Source organism: Lepidochelys olivacea, assembly GCF_965140295.1.
Source record: "Lepidochelys olivacea isolate rLepOli2 genome assembly, chromosome: 6".
Lineage (NCBI taxonomy): Eukaryota > Metazoa > Chordata > Testudines > Cheloniidae > Lepidochelys > Lepidochelys olivacea.
The window spans coordinates 37,473,475-37,480,440 of record NC_140416.1 but is presented as its reverse complement, the minus strand read 5'-3'; the positions used below and the strand labels follow the sequence as shown (position 1 = coordinate 37,480,440).

Here is a 6,966-nt window from a genome sequence, read left to right as displayed (position 1 = left end):
AGTAGAATTGGCATGTGCTAAATGTTTCAGACAAAATGCTCTTTAAAAAACAACCGACCAACCAACCACAAACTCAAAGGCGGGCTGGGGGCTGAAACAGGAGGCATCAATGTCTTCATCCAAACACGATACTGCTGAATCTACCATATTCTGTTTATACAGCGCTGCATGCAAGTTTTGACAAGCAAACAAAGTTTCTCCTGTATATTTTTGGATATTTGAGAGCACCAAGACCAGACTCAAACAGGACACAATTCTGCAGCCCTGTGTCTTCTGAATTTCTAATTATTCATGTAATATCCAAATACAAAAGTAGGCTCCATTGAAGTCAGTGAGATTACTCACATGAGTATAGCCTGTAAGCTTAGGCCTATGAAATTTTACAGAAAGATTTAAATAAAATAAATGAAAATGTTAAATAGATTTTAATATGTCCATTTGTGGAAAAAAATCATCGCCTGATTAAAACTAGATTAAAATAATTAGCTAATCAATATTAGTGAATAACCTTAACATGACCATGCACATTTACATTTTGCTTTATAAAATATTTAAAAGGTATTTAGAAAGACAGCTTACAATTTCATTCATTCTTTCTGCAGTTTTTAAGTTTTACTTACCAAGGCTCAGTAATACAGAGTACATTTTGTGTACTAAATCCTCCTTTCAACCTCAATGTACTAAGAAAGAGTAACTCTAAAATAGACTAGAGCTTCTGGGTTTAAATTTAACACTATTTAAGGAAAGCAAACCTTTGCTAGGGGATATAACTGTTAACATTGTGATTTTTTCAAGCCTAAGGTTTCTAATGGGGTTTGACTGTTCCAGAGATAACATATTTTTTCTAGGTAACATATTTCAAGTTCGATTATGAGCAAATGTTACAAAATTTTAGTGTAATGTGAAATACTGTAATGTCAAATAGCATTATTTATCTGCTTAATATGACTAAAAACATTAATTGCTGGGAGCCATAATTCATCCCAGCAACATGAAAATCCATTTTGTGCCTATCTTGTCAGTTATTGCAGATTTTCATAATGAATTGTGAAGTGGTGAAATTCTTTTGGGAAATGTGTTTGTATATTTCCACCTGCAGGTTCTGTATGGTCACTTTTATTACACAGATCCTCCATTAACTAATGTTTTCATTATGGCGGTGCCATGACACATCAAGGATGCATTTTTATCCTTTTAGATATCTGGAATAGTCTTTATTATTGTACATGCAGTTTTAATTATTAGAATTTATGAAATGAACTAAGTGGCTAATGTTCATTGACTTATATTTCCATTTAATGATTCAATCAGGTTAAATCTGTCACCTCTTCCAGTCAAGGTACTGTGTGCAACTCCCTGAGGAAAGGTAAAATACTGCACATACTGATCTAATTACATTTACACAATGATATTAAACTGGTTGCCTAATGCTTTACTATTAGCAATGCAGAAGCTAACCTTGCTCCCACTGAAGTCAATGGCAAAACTCCTCTCTTCCAGTCACTTTAAAGAAAGCAAGTTGAGACTTTAACTTCTACCTGTTATATAAACGAGTGGTAGAACAATGGGACAATCAGAAGCCCGAGTAGAAACAATCTTGTGCCCCCACAGGTCCGGATTCTGTTCTCACACCAGTGTAATTCTATTAACTTCTATGGAGTTTGTCCTGATTTACACTGAAGTAAGTTGGAGCAGATTCAGGTCAGGAATCTCCATTTCAGTGAAGCCAAGGTATAATGAACTGTCGGCCTATTTGAATGACGAATTTACTTACAATAGTCTCTTGCTTGCCAATTCACTGAATGGTATTGGCGCCATTCTTACAGAGCAAGTAACTCCTACCAAATGTAACCAACATTCCTTAGCCAGTCAGTCAGACAATAAGGAGCAAACTGGTAATACTTATAGTGGAAGGGGCAAGGGGCAATCTTAGCTCCATGGCTGGTCTGACATATGGTGGGAACAGAGGACTTGCACTCAAATGCTTAGAGGTTTCCATCACTAGCAAGCACCATCTTAATTTCCCTCCACCTATATAATTCAGTTTGTGCTTCTAAAGGCATGGCTACAGTTGCAGATGTAGAGTACTGCGAGTTAAACCAGCCCTCGGAGAGCGCAGTAGGGAAAGCGCTGCAGTGTGTTCACACTGTCAGCTGCAAGCGCACTAGTGTGGCCACATTTGCAGCACTTGCAGCGGTGCATTATGGGCAGCTATCCAACTGAGCACCTCTTCCCATTCTGGTACTGTGGCTTGTGGGAAGGGAGCGGCGGGGGCCAGGGCATTCTGAGTCCTGTCCCAACACCCCATGATGCATCGCTTCGCATCCCAGCAATCCCTGTGCTTCTGTCCACATTTGGCGCCATCTTTCAATGTTTTTTGTACTGCGCGCTCTGTCTTCCCTTTCGGTCTGCGGGAATGGATCCTGAAGTGCTGAGAAATATGCTGATGGGTCTCATCAGCACGTCACGAACGGCAGTCGAGTTACTCCTTAAGCTACAAACTGACAGCGAGGAGTCCGATGATGATGTCGACTCGCATAACGCAGATGACACGAGTTTGCTTGTGGCATTCACGGAGATGCTCACCGCAGTGGAATGCCGCTTTTGGGCTTGGGAAACAAGCACTGAGTGGTGGGATTGCATCGTCATGCAAGTCTGGCTGATGAGCAGTGGCTGCACAACCTTTACATGAGAAAAGGCACTTTCATGGGACTGTGTGAGGAGCTCACCCCCACCCTGCGGCGCAAGGACACAAGATTGAGAGCTGCCTTGCCAGTGGAGAACTGGGTGGCTATTGCAATCTGAAAGCTGGCAACTCCAGACAGCTACCGTTTGGTCACTAACCAGTTTGGTGTGGAAAAGTCGACCGTTGGAATAGTGTTGATACAAGTTTGCAGGGCCATTAATCGCATCCTGCTCAGAAGAACCATGACTCTGGGTAACGGGCATGACATTGTGTGGACTTTGCACAAATGGGTTTTCCTAACTGCGGAGGGGCACTAGATGGGACGCATATGCCAATTCTGGCACCAGCCCACCTAGCCTCCGAGTACGTTAATCAGAAGGGGTATTTCTCTATGGTTCTCAGGCGCTTGTGGATCACCGTGGGTGTTTCATTGACATTAACGCAAGCTGGTCCGGAAAAGTGAATGTGTATCAATGTGTTCTTAGACAGTCAAAAACTGTTTGTGTCTTGTGCACAGAGATGGGTGGGTGAGCCAAGGCTGTTGACTGCAAATGAGATGCTAACGTTAGTTGCTCTACTGAAGTTTCTCAGAAACCATTGCAGTTTATTTACTTTAAGCCCAATATTGATTGCAATTGTTACAAATCTGATAAACTTTAGAGCAATCTAAGCTAAAGCAGGTATTAGCATTCCCACAGTGAAGTGTAATGTACTGGTTTGTGATTGTGCATGCATGGGTGCGCAAACACATGTGCATCTTCCGCTTCTCCACTTGACGGATTGAGAAAGACTTTTTTCTAGTGCTTAGAATTCTGTTGCTCTATGGCGGCTAGTCACAAGAACATACACGCTCTCTCTCTCTCTATATATATATATATGTTCTTGTGACTAGCCTATATATATGCATTAATACTTGTATTGACAGCTAAGAAAGATTTATCTTTAGCTCAAAATGTTAGGGACTTCTGTTTCGGGAGCAGAAGTTCCCGAGTTCTATTCCTGACTCTGCACCTTTGCCATTTACACTGGTCACCTTTAAAATCATGCTTATTTTGTCTTAGATAAATATATACAACTTACCTCGGTACTTGCAATATTACCTAACCTTCTCTATAGTTATTACCGGGAAAATCCAGAATACTGCAGATACCCAGATAAAAAATGATTTTTGGCTACACTACCACTTACTTCCGTATAATTTACATCGCTCCAGGGTGTAAATGATCCATACCCCGAGCGACGTAAGTAAACTGACCTAAGTGCTGGTATAGACAACGCTATGGTGTCAGGAGAGCTTCTCCCGCCAACATAGCTACGGCCTCTCGCGAAGGTGGAGTAATTAAGTCGACAGGAGTGCCCTCTCCCATAGGCTGAGAGCATCTTCAGCAGACGCACTATGGTGACACAGCTGCGTGGCTGTAGCACTTCTGCTGTAGACTTGCCAGTTACCTGAGGTAACTGGCAAGTTTTTAAGTTTGACAAGTTCAGTTCGTGATAGTGGTGTATAGTGATTTGTTTACAACAGTTTTTTATTGCATATGAAACAAACAAGTAATTTAAATGCCAAGATAGCTATATAAAGCCAGAGGCATGGTATTGAATCTGACCATTAGGCAAAAGTGGCATTAGAAAAATGTTTGACATTTCATTGTAACAATAGAAACTTTGGTATCTATCATAGAAATCTTTCACCAATTAAATGGGAAATCATTTATTGACATGAACATAGGTGGACCGTCCTTAAAACAAAAGTACATTGGATCAAGGTGGAAAGAAAGGTAAAGACATTACTGCAGCTTCTGAAGACATCTCTTAAAATCATCAGGTAGGCTTATTTGTGTTTTTGTGGTTGGTGTTACAAAGACATGAGTTGATAACCCAGTAGCACATGCTACTCTCTCAAACATTTCCAGTAGTGGACTGTCTAAGAAACAGCCATCAATAAGGGTGTTGTGATGTAATCCAGCTGGTTTCTGGTGAAGTTTAGGTAGAAATAAGGCTAGTCAGTAGTGCAAACTGGATCGGCCTATCTTCTCCACTCCTAAAGCACCCAGTGGATTCTGAGGAAATTTGATGGGCCCATGAAATGAACATCTAGTGGTCACCATGAATCCCACCATTGAAGAGGTTAATGTATTGGTATCAAGCCCACAATACCTAGAAAATTAAACAAAAATCATTCCAGATATTAATTTCTAACCCCATACAGCATAGGTTTCTCAGAACTGCCATATTCTGGTTCTGTTGGGCTAAAAGCCAACACATTTTATGTTTCACTAAGAAGATAAACAACTTTATTTTAGTATTACATCAACTGCAAGATTTATATGGGTATGCCAAAGGCCAAGAGATTACTGATTGCACTGACAAACACACTCCCTCCCCGCCTTACACCATACATTTTAGATTCAGCTGATCTGATGTTCTTTGCTTCCACTCCATCTCACATGGACTCTTGATGCCAAGACACAAGAGAAAGAAAGAAATGCTATCCTAGAATTCATCAAGTGAAAAGGTACAATACAATTGCATCTCTCAAATTTCCTGATTCTTTCATCTGATGATAATGTAGAGATAATACATTTCAAGATCCTAAGGAGGACCTCATAAGGGAAATACAACTGAATTTCATGGGAAAGTGGGAATGAGAGAAGATAGTGACTGGACAGTCCCTATGCACTCTGGCAAAAACATTCAAAGGCTTCTTCCCCCATACTGTCACTTTCCAAATTAAAACTTCATCACATCAAAATCTTTCCTTATTCCACTCACTGTTTCTTAGATATTTTTTCTTTTTTTCTGCCTCCAGTTTTTTTTCTTGGTTAACAACACAGAACTGCCACCTTTAAGAAATACCAAAGCATCCCAGTTTGATAATACTGAAAAGCTACTGCAGGAGAAATTAAGTTTCCTGAAGTATCATATCTGCTCTAAATTAGCATCAGCAAAAATATAGTTTTAAGCAATGAAGATTAAATGGAAAAAATAAAAATAGTGAAATTACAGTATTCCAATCCCTATACATAAAGAGCAAGATGCATCACCTTCTATGCAGTAGGCTTAGGGTTATGTTGATGAAAAGTATTTATTACTTTGCAACAAACTCTTTATAGTGAACTCTATGCAAGATAAATACTGATATCATTGCTGTGGTTCATTCATTGCTGTAGAATACAATGGTACATTGTGCTTGAGGGGATTCCTCAGTGGTCTAAACATCAGGTTATTTGACTCAATCCTTCATCCTCTGAGGCAGATTAATTCAGTTCCACACAGTTTACTGTGTGGCACTCTTCTATTCAGTGTGGACACTAAAACCCCAGGTTAGTTTTCCCAGAGTGAGGAATTAGTCCCCATATCCTTCCCCAAGTTTTTTTCAGCCCAGCTTGTTAAAGAATGGTTTGGCTTCCAGGTATCACTGGCTGCATAACTAGCAAGTCACCAATTTATGTTATTAGATGCACTATTTGGAATCATTGTCTCATTGCTAATGGGAAGTAGCCAAAGAAGCCTTCTTGGAAGAGTGAAGTTTTATGCAGGGTTGGATTAACGCAGGGGCTTTAGGGGCTGCAGCCCAGGGCCCTGGTGCAGCAGGGCTCAGGCAGGCTGCCTGCATGCCATGGCCCCACACTGCTCCCAGAAGCGGCTGGCTGCTGGTACATCTCTGCAGCCCCTGGCGCGGGGTAGTCAGGGGGGAGGGGTGGGGGGAGAAAGGCGGCTCCGTGCGCTGCCTCCGGCCCCAGCACCGTCCCCGCAGCTTCATTGGCTTGTGGGCAGTGCACGGACACATGCTGTCCGCCTCCCTGCAGGGGCACGCAGAGATGTGCCAGCAGCTGGCCACTTCTGGGAGCGGTGTGGGGAGGCAGGCAGGCAGCCTGCCTGCCTGAGCCCTGCTGTGCCACCAGCCCGAAGCCACCTATGGTAAGTGCCTCCCAACCAGAGCCTGCACCTCACACTCCCTCCAGCACCCCAACCCTCTGCCCCAGGTCAGAATCCTCTCCTGCTCTCAAACTCCCTCCCAGAGCCTGCACCCCCCTCCTGCACCCCAACTCCCTGCCCCAGGTCAGAATCCCCTCCTGCTCCCAAACTCCCTCCCAGAGCCCATACCCCACTCCTCACCCTCTCCTGCACCTTAACACTCTGCCCCAGCCTGGAGCCCCCCCCTGCACCCAAACTCCCTCCCAGAAAGAAACTAATATAACAGCTGCTCTAAGGTAAGAAGTAGGCTATTTTGAATTAACTATATTCTACATGTTTGAAGACTGAAATGTAACCACAGA

The 6,966-nt window shown here is 42.4% G+C and overlaps 1 protein-coding gene across 1 annotated transcript in view; it reads right to left on the bottom strand.

Annotated features, from left to right (window-relative positions):
* The window catches only part of LOC311521819 (uncharacterized protein), a 132,437-nt gene that overhangs the window by 5,789 nt on the left and 119,682 nt on the right, over positions 1 to 6,966 (bottom strand). The gene's annotated exons all lie outside the window — the stretch shown is intronic.